The sequence below is a fragment of the Heterodontus francisci genome, unplaced genomic scaffold (genome assembly GCF_036365525.1).
Source record: "Heterodontus francisci isolate sHetFra1 unplaced genomic scaffold, sHetFra1.hap1 HAP1_SCAFFOLD_188, whole genome shotgun sequence".
Taxonomy (NCBI): Eukaryota; Metazoa; Chordata; class Chondrichthyes; order Heterodontiformes; family Heterodontidae; genus Heterodontus; species Heterodontus francisci.
The window spans coordinates 2,214,320-2,229,174 of record NW_027140635.1 but is presented as its reverse complement, the minus strand read 5'-3'; the positions used below and the strand labels follow the sequence as shown (position 1 = coordinate 2,229,174).

General features: G+C 47.1%; 1 protein-coding gene across 1 annotated transcript in view; it reads left to right on the top strand.

Moving 5' to 3' along the window:
- Positions 1-14,855, top strand: part of LOC137360368 (probable G-protein coupled receptor 139) — a 191,365-nt gene that overhangs the window by 24,286 nt on the left and 152,224 nt on the right. The window lies entirely within an intron of this gene.

The window sequence follows — 14,855 nt, the reverse complement described above, 5'->3', positions numbered from 1 at the left end:
GAGTTCATCTCCATATTCTCTCCATCACCAATCCTACCCTGCCACCTCTTAATATCATCCATCTCCACCTCTGCCTCAGCCCACCTGCAGCAGAACCTTCATCTGTGCCTTTGTTAAATCCAGACTTGACTACTTCAATTCTATCCTGGTCACCCTTCCAGTTATAAACCTCAATAAACCACAGCCCATCCAGAACTCTGCTGCCTGTATCCTAACATACACCAAATCCCGATCACCCATCACCCTGTACTCACTGATCCAGATTGGCTCCCGGTCTAGCAGCACCTTAATTTTAATTAGAAGTTATTAGAAGTTATTAGAACATTACAGGGTAGTACAGGCCCTTCGGCCCTCGATGTTGCGCCGACCTGTGAAACCATCTGACCTACACTATTCCATTTTCATCCATATGTCTATCCAATGACCACTTAAATGCCCTTAAAGTTGGCGAGTCTACTACTGTTGCAGGCAGGGCGTTCCACGACCCTACTACTCTCTGAGTAAAGAAACTACCTCTAACATCTGTCCTATATCTATCACCCCTCAACTTAAAGCTATGTCCCCTCGTGTTTGCCATCGCCATCTGAGGCAAAAGACTCTCACTATCCACCCGATCCAACCCTCTGATTATCTTATATGTCTCTATTAAGTCACCTCTCCTCCTCCTTCTCTCCAATGAAAACAACCTCAAGTCCCTCAGCCTTTCCTCGTAAGACCATCCCTCCAAACCAGGAAACATCCTAGTAAATCTCCTCTGCACCCTTTCCAAAAACTTGAACATCCTTCCAATAATGCGGTGACCAGAACTGCATGCAATACTCAAGGTGCGGTCTCACCAGAGTTCTGTAAAGCTGCAGCATGACCTCGTGGCTCCGAAACTCGATCCCCCTACTAATAAAAGCTAACACACCATATGCCTTCTTAACAGCCCTATTAACCTGGGTAGCAACCTTCAGGGATCTATGCACCTGGACACCAAGATCTCTCTGTTCATCTGCACTACCAAGAATCTTCCCATTAGCCCAGTACTCTGCATTCCTGTTACTCCTTCCAAAGTGAATCACCTCGCACTTTTCCGCATTAAACTCCATTTGCCATCTCTCAGCCTAGCTCTGCAGCCTATCGATGTCCCTCTGTACCCTACAACATCCTTCGGCACTATCCACAACTCCACCAGCCTTAGTGCCATCCGCAAATTTACTAACCCACCCTTCTACACCCTCTTCCTGGTCATTTATAAAAATGACAAACAGCAGTGGCCCCAAAACAGATCCTTGCGGTACACCACTAGTAGCTAAACTACAGGATGAACATTTGCCATCAACCACCACCCTCTGTCTTCTTTCAGCTAGCCAATGTCTGATCCAAAGCCCTAAATCACCTTCAACCCCATACATCCGTATTTTCTGCGATAGCCTACCGTGGGGAACCTTATCAAACGCCTTACTGAAATCCATATACACCACATCCACTGCTTTACCCTCATCCACCTGTTTGTTCACCTTCTCGAAAAACTCAATAAGGTTTGTGAGGCACGACCTACCCTTCACAAAACCGTGCTGACTATCGCTAATGAACTTATTCTTTTCAAGATGATCATAAATCCTGTCTCTTATAACCTTTTCCATCATTTTACCCACAACAGAAGTAAGGCCCACAGGCCTATAATTCCCAGGGCTGTCTCTACTCCCCTTATTGAACAAGGGGACAACATTTGCTATCATCCAGTCTTCCGGCACTATTCCTGTCGACAATGACGACATAAAGATCAAGGACAAAGGCTCTGCAATCTCCTCCCTGGCTTCCCAGAGAATCCTAGGATAAATCCCATCTGGCCCAGGGGACTTATCTATTTTCACACTTTCCAAAATTGCTAACACCTCCTCCTTGTGAACCTCAATCCCGTCTCCCTAGTAGTCTGAATCTCTGTATTCTCCTCGACAACATTTTCTTTCTCTACTGTAAATACTGACGAAAAATATTCATTTAACACATCCCCTATCTCCTCTGATTCCACACAGAACTTCCCACTACTATCCTTGATTGGCCCTAATCTAACTCTGGTCATTCTTTTATTCCTGATATACCGAAAGAAAGCCTTAGGGTTTTCCCTGATCCGATCCGCCAATGACTTCTCATGTCCTCTCCTTGCTCTTCTTTGCACTCCCTTTAGATCCTTCCTGCCTAGCTTGTAACTGTCAAGCGCCCTAACTGAGCCTTCACGTCTCATCCTCACATAAGCCCTCTTCTTCCTCTTGACAAGCACTTCAACTTCTTTAGTAAACCACGGCTCCCTCACTCGACAACTTCCTCCCTGGCTGACAGGTACATCCTGATCAAGGACACGCAGTAGCTGCTCCTTGAATAAGCTCCACATTTCGATTGTTCCCATCCTCTGCAGTTTCCTTCCCCATCCTACGCATCGTAAATCTTGCCGAATCGCATCAGAAGTTCCTTTCCCCCAGCTATAATTTTTGCCCTGCGGTATATACCTGTCCCTGCCCATCGCTAAGGTAAACCTAACCGATTTGAGATCACTATCACCAAAGTGCACACCTACATCTAAATCGAACACCTGGCCGGGTTCATTACCCAGTACCAAATCCAATGTGGCATCGCCCCTGGTTGGCCTGTCTACATACCATGTCAGAAAACCCTCCTGCACACACTGGACAAAAACTGACCCATCTGAAGTACTCGAACTATAGTATTTCCAGTCAATATTTGGAAACTTAAAGACCCCACAACAACTACCCTGTTACTCTCGCCCCTGTCGAGAATCATCTTCGCTATCCTTTCCTCTACATCTCAGGAACTATTAGGAGGTCTGTTGAAGACTCCCAACAGGGTGCCCTCTCCTCTCCTGTTTCTAACCTTGGCCCATACTACCTCAGTCGACGAGTCCTCAAACGTCCTTTCTGTCGCTGTAATACTCTCCTTGATTAACAATGCCACACCCCCCCACCCCCACCCCCCCCCCCCCCGCCCCCCCATTTTTTACCATCTTCTCTGTTCTTACTGAAACATCTACATCCCGGAGCCTGCAACATCCATTCCTGCCCCTGCTCTACCCATGTCTCCGAAATGGCCACTACATCGAGATCCCAGGTACCAACCCATGCTGCAAGCGCACCCACCTTATTCCGGATGCTCCTGGCGTTGGAGTAGACACACTTTAAACCAAGTTCTTGCTTGCCAGTGCCTTCTTGCGTCCTTGTAACCTTATCCCTGACCTCACTACTCTCAACATGCTGCACACTGGAACTACAATTTCGGATCCCCTTCCCCTGTTGAATTAGTTTAAACCCCCCCGAAGAGCACTAGCAAATCTCCCCTCCCAGGATATTGGTACCCCTCTGGTTCAGGTGAAGACCATCCTGTTTATAGAGGTCCCACCTACCCCAGAAAGACCCCCACTTATCCAGGAAACCAAAACCCTCCCTCCTGCACCATCCCTGCAGCCATGTGTTCAAATCCTCTCTCTCCCTATTCCTCGCTTCGCTATCACGTGGCACGGGCAACAACCGAGAGATAACATCTCTGTTTGTTCTCGCTCTAAGCTTCCACCCTCGCTCCCTGAATTTCTGTCTTAAATCCCCATCTCTCTTCCTACCTATGTCGTTGATGTCTATGTGGACCACGACTTGGGGCTGCTCCCGCTCCCCCTTAAGGATCCCAAAAACACGATCCGAGACATCACGAACCCTGGCACCTGGGAGGCAACACACCAACCGTGAGTCTCTCTCGTTCCCACAGAACCTCCTATCTGTTCCCCTAACTATGGAGTCCCCAATGACTAATGCTCTGCTCCTCTTCCCCCTTCCCTTCTGAGCAACAGGGACAGACTCTGTGCCAGATACCTGTATCCCATTGCTTACCCCTGCTACGTCGGCCCCCGCAACAGTATCCAAAACGGTATACCTGTTAATATTCTCATTCTTCTGTTTGAATCCCTCCTTGGCCTCACTCCTCCAATTGGTCCCATTTCCGTGGCCATTATCATATTCCTGCAAATATTTTTCCTTCAATCTTCTCTCAATTCTACTTTAAAAGTGAATTTATTTCCCTGTATATATCTCCCCGCCCACGGTTCTCTGTTCAACTGCACCACTGGTGCTGATGATATGGAAACTGGGATCCATAAAATGATGTGAACCACACAGCCGACCACTTCTAGTGTCATCAGCACAGTGCCCCATGCGGGGAAGGGCTTTAGTGTGGTCAGCACAGTGTCCCATGCTGGACAGAGCTCTAGTGTGGTCAGCACGGTGTCCCATGCTGGGCATGGCTCTTGTGTGGTCAGCACAGTGCCCCATGGCGGACAGGGCTCTAGTGTGGTCAGCATAGTGCTCCATGCTGGACAGGGCTCTAGTGTGGTCAGCACAGTGCCCCATGCTGGACAGGGCTCGAGTGTGGTCAGCACAATGCCCCATGCTGGACAGAGCTCTAGTATGGTCAGCAGAGTTCCCCATGCTGTACAGGGCTCTAGTGTGGTCAGCGCGGTGTCCCATGCTGGGCAGGGCTCTAGTGTGGTCAACACAATACCCCATGCTGGACAGGGCTCAAGTGTGGTCAGCACAGTGCCCCATGCTGGTCAGGGCTCTAGTGTGGTCAGCACAGTGTCCCAAGCTGGTCAGGGCTCTATTGCGGTCACCACGGTGTCCCATGCTGGTCAGGGCTCTTGTGTGAGCAGCACGGTGGCCCATGCTGGACAGGGCTCCCGTGTGGTCATCACGGTGTCCCATTCTGGTCAGGGCTCTAGTGTGATCAGCACAGTGCACCATACTGTACAGGGCTCTAGTGTGATCAGCACAATGCCCCATGCTGGGCAGGGCTCTAGAGTGGTCAGCACGGTGTCCCATGCTGGACAGGGCTCTAGTGTGGTCAGCACGGTGTCCCATGCTGGGCAGGGCTCTAGTGTGGTCAGCACAGTGCCCCATAAAGGACAGGGCTCTAGTGTGGTCAGCACGGTGTCCCATGCTGGACAGGGCTCTAGGGTGGTCTGCACGGTGTCCCATGCTGGGCAGGGCTCTAGTGTAGACAGCACGGTGCCTCTTGCTGGGTCCGTCTCTAGCCCAGACAATCTGAGCATGTGCTGTTAGTGTGAAGTGGTGTCTGAATATGACGTGATTCAGCCATTCCAGCAGCTTTGATGTACGTCATTGAAACTTGGTCTGTGCATGTCCACTGACCGTATGTGTTCGTCAAATCTCAGCTGAATATACATTCAGCAGCACGCGGAAATGGGCGAGGTACTAAATGAATACTTTGCATCAATATTCACCAAAGAGAAGGACTTGGTGGATGATGAGTCTAGGGATGGGAGTGTAGATAGTCTGTTCATGTCGTTCTCAAAAAGGAGGTGTTGGGAGTCTTGAAAAACATTAAGGTAGACAAGTCCCCAGGATCTGATGGAATCTACCCCAGAATACGGAGGGAGGCGAAGGAGGAATTGCTGGGGCCTTGACAGAAATCTTTGTATCCTCATTGGCTCCAGGTGAGGTCCCAGAAGACTGGAGAATAGCCAATGTTGTTCTTCTGTTTATGAAGGGTAGCAAGGCTAATCCAGGAAATTACAGGCCGGCGAGCTTGACATCAGTGGTGGTAGAGAGGATTCTTCGGGACAGGATTTACTCCCATTTGGAAACACATGAACTTATTAGCGAGAGGCAGCATGGTTTTGTGAAGGGGAGGTCGTGTCTCCCAAACTTGATTGAGTTTTTTGAGTAAGTGACAAAGATGATTGATGAAGGAAGGGCAGTGGATGTTGTCTACATGGACTTCAGTGAAGCCTTTGACAAGGTCCCACATGGCAAATCGATACAAAAGGTGAAGTCACACGGGATCAGAGGTGAGCTGACAAGATGGATACAGAACTGGCTCGGTCATAGAAGACAGAGGGCAGCAGTGGAAGGGTGCTTTTCTGAATGGAGGGATGTGACTAGTGGTGTTCCGCAGGGATCAGTGCTGGGACCTTTGCTGTTTGTAGTATATATAAATGATGTGGAGGAAAATGTAGCTGGTCTGATTAGTACGTTTACAGACGACACAAAGGTTGGTGGAGTTGCGGACAGTGATGAGGATTGTCAGAGGATACGGCAGGATATAGATCAGTTGGAGACGTGGGCGGAGAAATGGCAGATGGACAGCTGGAGTACGTGAAGGGATCTACCAAGAGGCGTGCAGCCGAGATCGGGCACCTAGAGAGGGAGGTACTTGACTTGGAGTCCCGTCTCGGTCAAGCCGTCGCGGAGATTCTTTCTTGTTGAGATGGTGATTGCCAGGCACCTGAGTGGCACGAATGTTACTTGCCACTTCTCAGACCAAGCCTGGATATTGTCCAGATATTTCTGCTGCTGGACATGTGTTGCTTCAGTATCTGAGGGGTGGTGAATGGTGCTGAACTTTGTGCAATCATCAGCAAACATCATCACTTCTGACCTTTTCACTGAAGGAAGGTCATTGATGGAGCAGCTGAAGATGGTTGGGCCCCGGACACAGCCCTGAGGAACTCCTGTAGTGATGTTCTGGAGCTGAGCTAATTGATCACCAATGACCACAGCCATCTTCCTTTGCGTGAGGTATGACTCCAACCAGCGGAGAGTTGTCCCCCTGATTTCCATTGATTCCAGTTTTGTTCGGGCTCTTTGATGCCATTCTCAGCCAAATGCTGCCTTGATGTCAAGGGAAGTCACTCTCACCTCATCTCCTGTGTACAGCTCTTTTGTCCATGTTTGAACCAAGGCTGCAATGAGTGCAGGAGCTGAGTGGCCCTGGCAGAACCCAAACTGATCGTCTGTGATTAAGTTATTGCTAAGCAAGTGCTGTTTAACGGCGCAGTTGACAGCAGGGAGATGTTGGCGTAATGGTAATGTCATTGGCATAGTAATCTAAAAGACCAGACGAGTGTTCTGGCGGCATGAGTTCGAAACCCACCACAACAAATAATGAAAATTGAATTTAATTATTAAAATCTGGAGTTTAAAAAGTTGGTCCAATGGTGCCACGCCACCTTTGCCAATTGTGGTTAAAAACTCATCTGTTTCAATGATGTACTCCAGCGAAGGAAATCTGTCGTCCTAAACTGGTCTGGTCTGCATGTGACTCCAGATGCACAGCAATGTGGTTGACTCTAAAATGGCTGAGCAAGCCACTCAGTTCAAGGACAATTAGGGATGGGCAATAAATGCTGGCCTCGCCAGCGACGCACACATCCCATGAACTGACACAACACCATCCATCACTTTCGGATTATTGAGAGTAGACTGTTGGGGTGGTAATTGGCGGGTTGGACTTGTCCTGCTTTTTGTGTACAGGACATTCCTGGGCAATTTCCCACATTTCCGAGTAGATGCCAGTCTTGTAGCTGTACTGGAATAGTTTTGCTAGAGGAGTGGCAACTTCTGGAGCACAGGTCTTCAGGTTGTCAGGGCCCATAGTCTTTGCAGTATCCAGTGCCTTCAGTAATTTCTTGATTTCACGTGGAGTGAATCGAATTGGCTAAAGTCTGGCGTCTGTGATGCTGGGGACTTCAGGAGGAGGCTGAGATGGATCATTAAATTGGCAGTTCTGGCTGATGATTTTAGCAAATGCTTCAGCATTATCTTTCGCACTGATGTTCTGAGCTCGCCCATCATTGGGAATGGGGATATTTGTGTAACTTCCTCCTCCAGTTAGTTGTTTAGTTGTCCACCACCATTCATGATTGGATGTCGCACGACTAAACAAAGAATAAAGAACAGTACAGCACAGGGACAGGCCATTCGGCCCTCCAAGCCTGCGCCGATCTTGATCTCTGCCTAAACTAACACCTTCTGCAATTCTGGGGCCCGTATCCCTCTATTCCCTTCCTATTCATGCATTTGTCAAGATGTCTCCTAAGCGTCGCTATCGTATCTTCTTCCACCACCTCCCCTGGCAGCAAGTTCCAGGTACTCACCACTGTCTGTGTAAAAAACTTGCCTCGCACATCCCCTCTAAAATTTGCCCCAGCACCTTAAACCTATGTCTCCTAGTAACTGACTCTTCCACCCTGGGAAAAAGCTTCTGACTATCCACTCTGCCCACGCCGCTCAAAACTTAGTAAACCTCTATCATGTCGCCCCTCCACTTCCGTCGTTCCAGTGAAAACAATCCGAGTTTTTCCAACCTCTCCTCATAGCTGATGCCCTCCAGACCAGGCAACATCCTGGTAAACCTCTTCCGTACCCTCTCCAAAGCCTCCACGTCCTTCTGGTAGTGTGGCGACCAGAATTGCGCGCAATATTCTAAGTGTGGCCTAACTAAGGTTCCGTACAGCTGCAACATGACTTGCTAATTTGTATACTCTCTGCCCCGACCGATGAAGGCAAGCATGCCGTATGCCTTCTTGACTACCTTAACCACCTGCATTGCTAATTTCAGTGACCTGTGGACCTGTACGCCCAGATCTCTCTGCCTGTCAATGCTTCTAATGGTTCTGCCATTTACTGTATTCCTCCCACCTGCATTAGACTTTCCAAAATGCATTAGCACACATTTCTCCGATTGAACTCCATCTGCCATTTCTCCGCCCAAGTCTCCAACCGATCTATATCCTGCTGTATCCTCTGACAATCCTCATCATTATCCGTAACTCCACCAACCTTTGTGTCGTCTGCAAACTTACTAATCAGCCGAGCTACATTTTCCTCCAAATCATTTATATATACTCCAAAAAGCAAAGGTCCCAGCACTGATCCCTGCAGAGCTTAGATCTGATCCATTGGTTGTGGGTCGCTCAGTCTTATTTATTTCATTCTGCTTCCGCTATTTTGCATGCTAGTAGTCCTGCTAGTTGTAGCTTCACCAGGTTGTCACCTCATTTCGAGTTATGCCTGGTGCTGCTGCTGGCATGACCTCTTGCACTCTTCATTGAAATAGGGTTGGTCTACTTGCTCGATGGTAATGGTAGAGTGTTGGATATGCCGGGTCATGTGATTACAGATTGTGTTTCAGTACAACTATGCTGCCGCTGATGGCACACGGCGTCTCATAGAAGCCCTGTTTTGAGTTGCTGAATCTGTTTGAAATCTATCCCATTTAGCACGGTGATAGTGCCACACAACATAATGGTGGGACCCTCAGTGTGAAGGCGGGACTTTGTCTCCTCAAGGATGTGTGATGGTCACTCCTACCAATACTGTCATGGACAGCTGCATCTGTGACAATTAAATTCGGGAGGACGAGGTCAAATAGAATTTTCCCTCATACTTGTTCCCTCACCACCTGCCGCAGACCCAGTTAGCAGCTATTTCTTTTAGGACTCTGCCAGCTCAGTCAGTAATGGTGTTACTGAGCCATTCTTGCTGATGGACATTGAAGTCCCCCACCCAGAGAACATTTTGTGCCCCTGCTACCCTCAGTGCTTTTTCCAGTTGGTGTTCAACATGGAGGACTACTGACTCATCAGCTGAGGGAGGGCGGTAGGTGGTTATCAGCAGGAGGTTTCATTGCCCATGTCTGACCTGACGCTGTGAAGCTTCATGGGGTCTGGAGACAAAGGTCTTTCCTGCTGCCGGGAGAGGACATACCCGGGATGATGATGGCAGTGGCTGGGACAATGTCTATAATCTATGATTCTATGGGTATGGCTATGTCAGGGTGTTGCTTGACTAGTCTGTGGACAGCTCTCCCAACTTTGGCAAAAGCCCCCAGATGTTAGTAAGGTTGACTTTAAAAGGTGGACAGGGCTGGGTTTGTCTTCGTCATTTCCGGTGCCTAGATCGATGTCGAGTTGTCCGTATGGTTTCATTTCTTTTTTCGATTTTCTAGCTGTTTCGTACAACTGAGCAGCTTGCTAGGCCATTTCAGAATCAACCACATTGCTGTGAGTCTGGAGTCACATGTTGGCCAGCCCAGGTTAGGATGGCAGATTTCCTTTCCGAAAGGACATTAGTGAACCAGATGTGTCTTTACAACAATTGACAATGAACATCATTAGAATAGATATTTTAATTCTAGAGTTTTAATAAAGATGATTAATGATGTCAGATTATGTCTTGTTTTGAAATGTAAATAAACTAGAAATTCTCTAAGTAACAGTTTGTAAGACGTCAGTCATGTAAGGGATTTGAATTGTTTAATTGTCCTGTGGTTTAAAATGTGTATGTGCCAGGAAGGAAATCTGCTATTGTTTGTGCTGCTAACAATCCTGAGGCATCTGTAACATCCGCAAGGGGTGATGAAATTACAGAAGGAAATGTAAACACATGCTCACCATCAAGGCAGTCTCTCATATCACAGTCTGAACAAAGAATTAGACATCTCATTGGACAATTGGAGCTTATGGTGGATTTTGATAGGACAGTGTGATCTTGTCAATGAAACATCCGGCCCACCTTGATATGAAAGGTATAAAAATCATTGCAAATTGTTATTCAGTGATAAGGTCGAGGAGCTTGGTCAGTTACTGAACGATTAACAGGGAGGTAAATGCTCACTGGGTTATCATTTTTGCGCAACTCCTTGTAGCATGTTTGTAACTAATGGGTGTATTGCTTACAGGTACATTGTGAATGGCTATTTTATATAATTGTTAACTAGTAGTATTCCTACTGAATCTAGTAGAGTCATTGATATTTAATTTGAGATTTGAGTGTTGTCTCATCTGTAAAAAGAGAAGCAGAGTTAACGTTTCAGGTCAGTGACCCTTCTTCGGAACTGACAAACATTAGAAAAGTCACAGGTTATAAGCAAGTGAGGTGGGGGTGGGGCAAGAGATAACAAAGGAGGTCTAGATTGGACCAGGCCACATAGCTGACCAAAAGGTCACGGAGCAAAGGCAAACAACATGTTAATGGTGTGTTGAAAGACAAACATTAGTACCGATTAGGTGTTAATACACCGAATATTGAACAGCAGCAAGTGCAAACCTGAAAAAAAAACGCTATGTTCCCTGGTCCAATCTAGACCTCCTTTGTTATCTCTTGCCCCACCCCCACCTCACTTGCTTATAACCTGTGACTTTTCCAATGTTTGTCAGTTCCGAAGAAGGGTCACTGACCCGAAACGTCAACTCTGCTTCTCTTTTCACAGATGCTGCCAGAGCTGCTGAGTGGTTCCAGCATTTCTTGTTTTTATTTCAGATTTCCAGCATCCGCAGTATTTTGCTTTTATTGCAGATGCAGGTAAGATGTTTCCCCAGGTTGAGGAGTTTGGAGCCAGGTGACATAATTTCAAAATAAGGGGTTGCCATTTCGGACAGAGATGAGGAGACATTTCTTTACTCAGAAGGTTGTGAATCTTTGGAATTCTGCAACCCAAGAGGGCTGTGGAAGCTCAGTCATTGAGTATGTTCAAAACAGAGATTGACAGATTTCTCAATACAAATGCCCGAAGCGGATATAAGGATAGTATAGGGGGAAAGGCATTGAAGTGGAAGTTCACCCATGATCCTATGAAATGGTGCAGCAGTCTCGATGGTCTGAATGGACGATGGCTGCTCCTATGTTCCTACTCTATCATTGGTGGCTTTGCCTTCAGCTGCCGAGGCCCTAAGCTCTGGGAGAGAAGAGCAAAACTTCTTTAAGGTAGGCATTCCTGGAAGAGAAGTGGCAGTGAATTAAACACTAAAATAAAAGGAAAATACAGCAAATCTGGAACTCTGAAATGAGAACCGATAGTGCGGGAACTACTCAGCAGGGCTGGCAGCACTTGTGTAGAGAGAAACAGAGTTAATGTTTCAGATCAGTGACCCTTCATCAGAACTGGCCAGAAATGTTGAGTGTTTCCAGCACTTACTGTTCTCATCCCTAAGCTCTGGAATTCTCTCCCTAAACCCTAAATTCAGTAAGGGTAATGAGTGACTGAATTTTAAGAGATCTAAGACTTGTATAAATAATGGTTTTTCAGATTCGAGGAAGGTATTCCCCAAGGGTCAGTGCTAGGACTACTGAATTTTTTCTGATCTGTATAAATGATTTAGATATTGGAATACAGAGCAATATTTCAAAATTTGCTGATGATACCAAACTTGGAGGCGGGGCAGAAAGTGCAGTTGATACTGATCGATGTAACAGGACATAGATAGGCTAGCAGAATGGGGAGATGAGAGTCAGATGGAATTTAATACAGATAAGTGTGAGGTGATACATTTTATGAGAAGTAATAGGGAGAGGCAATATACACTTAACGGTGCAGTTCTAAAGAGTGTGCAGGGGCAGAGGGATATGGGTTCATGTGCATAGATCTTGAAGGTGGCAGGACATATTGAGAGAGTCATTATTAAAGTATTTGGGATGTTGGGCTTCATAAATAGTAGTAGTGAGTACAGAAGACGGCAAGTTATGTTGAACAAATAAGAAAGAACAAAGAACAGTACAGCACAGGAATAGGCCATTCTGCCCTCCAAACCTGCGCCGATCTTGATGCCTGCCGAAACTAACACATTCTGCACTTCCGGGGCCCATATCCATCTATTCCCTTCCTATTCATATATTTGTCAAGATCTCTCTTAAACGTCGCTATCGTATCTGCTTCCACCACCTCCCCTGGCAGCAAGTTCCAGGCACTCACCACCCTCTGTGAAAAAAAAACTAGCCTCGCACATCCCCTCTAAACTTTGCCCCTCGCACCTTAAACCTATGACCCCTAGTAACTGACTCTTCCACCCTGGGAAAAAGCTTCTGACTATCCACTCTGTCCATGCCGCTCATAACTTTGTAAACTTCTATCATGTCGCCCCTCCACCTCCGTCTTTCCAGTGAAAACAATCCGAGTTTTTCCAAACTCTCCTCATAGCTAATGCCCTCCAGACCAGGCAACATCCTGGTAAACCTCCTCTGTACCATCTCCAAAGCCTCCACGTCCTTCTGGCAGTGTGGCGACCAGAATTGCAAGCAATATTCTAAGTGTGGCCTAACTAAGGTTCTGTACAGCTGAACATTAATAAAGCTCTGGTTACGCCCCAATTGGAGTACTACATCCAGTTCTGTTCACCACACTTTAGGAAGGATGTGAGAGCCCTTAACAGGGTGTAGAGTAGATTTACAAGAATGGTTCCAGAAATGGAGGATATTATCTACAAGGTTAATCTGGAAAAGCTGGAATTGCTTTCCTTGGAGTAAAGGAGATTGAGGGGAGATTTGATAGAAGTATACAAGATAATGGCATGTTTGGATAAGGCAGACAGGGAAAGATGTCCCCATTAACTAATGTTACAAGGACTAGAGTTAAGGTTGTAGGCAAGAGATACAGGGGGATGTGAGGAACAATTTTTTTTACACAGTGAGTGGGAATGGCCTGGAAATCACTGCCTACGAGGGTGGTGGAAGCAGAGATGGTGAATGATTTCAAAAGGATATTGATTGGACGCTTGAGAGAAATAAACATGCCGGAATATGGAGACAGAGCTGGGGAATGAGATTGACGAGATTTATCTACCAAGAGCTGGCATGGACTCGACGGGCCGAATAGCCTAATTCTCTGCTGAAATGGCTATGCCTCTATGACTCTCTGACAGGGGATTACTATTACTACTGCTTTCCTATACTGGGAAAGTTTATAATGGACTAGACAGTATCACCCTGCTGAATCCCGTGATGGAAGTGAAATGTTTGATGCCTCAGACCGTGGATAACAAATGTCCTTCACAAACAGAGTAAATCAGTTCAGACCCACTCACAATTCTGGAGTCATTCGCAATGGGGAGTAGTTTCGCCTGGTTTTCTCTACATAGGACAGCAGCCAGGCTCTTCATTGTGTCCCCCACCTCCATGCGGAAAGACTTGTCAGGGTTAGGTGAGATAAGACACGTTGCCTGGGCGACAGCTTTCATCAGTTGTGTTGATTCTTACGTGCTCTCTTCAATCCAACTGGGTTAAACCTGGTCATCATCACCATTAAGTAATTCATAAAGAGGAGTCACAGTCTCTGCAAATCGAGGAATGAGGGTGCACTGATGTCCCCCAGCCTGAGGATAGGTCACAGGGCAGTCTTTGAGGTGGACAGGGGTAGACACTGGATGAGGGTCCACTGATACCCCACCAGCCTGAGGATAGGACACAGGGCAGTCTTTGAGGTGGACAGGGGTAGACAGTGGATGAGGTCCGCTCATATCTCACAAGCCTGAGGATAGGACACAGGGCAGTCTTTGAGGTGGACAGGGGTAGACACTGGATGAAGTCCGCTCATATCTCACAAGTCTGAGGATAGGACACAAGGCAGTCTTTGAGTCGGACAGGGGTAGACACTAGATGGTTTCGACATGCTGTTGGGCTGGGCTGATGCTGGATGATCCAATCTGGACAGCTAGAAACATGACACGATCTTGCACCAGTTGGGCCTTACGTGGATGGTCTTTTAGTCCAGCTCCCAAAGTAACAGCACTAGTTCCTGTAAAAGGGTTAAATGTATGGACACGGTCTGCGGTGATGAGGAGGAGAGCATCGACGAATTGCAGCAAGCATGAAGACTGTGAAAAGCTCATAAGGGCCCCGGCCATACGTTTGTGGAAAATAGTGGGATTATTGTGGAACCCCTTGTGACAGACATGTCCAGGGGTATCTCTGATCCTCAGAAGTGAATCTGAATTTAAATTGTTTCTCTAGTTTTACTGGGATACTCCAATAACCATTCGAGACATCCAGGGTGGAGAAGACAGCCCTGCCACTGGGAATCTGGGAGAGTAGGGTGGGCGTCTCTCAGACAACTGGGTTAAAATAGGGGTGACTGAGCTGATGTTGTGGTGGTCAAGAGACAGTCACCAGCTGCCGTTCGGTTTTCTAACCGGCCACGTCGTGCAGTTAGTAGTGAATGTGCCTTTCTGACCTACACCCTGGTATAACAATGATCTGATAGTGTCTGGAATATATGATATAATCTCAGCTCGGTAAGAA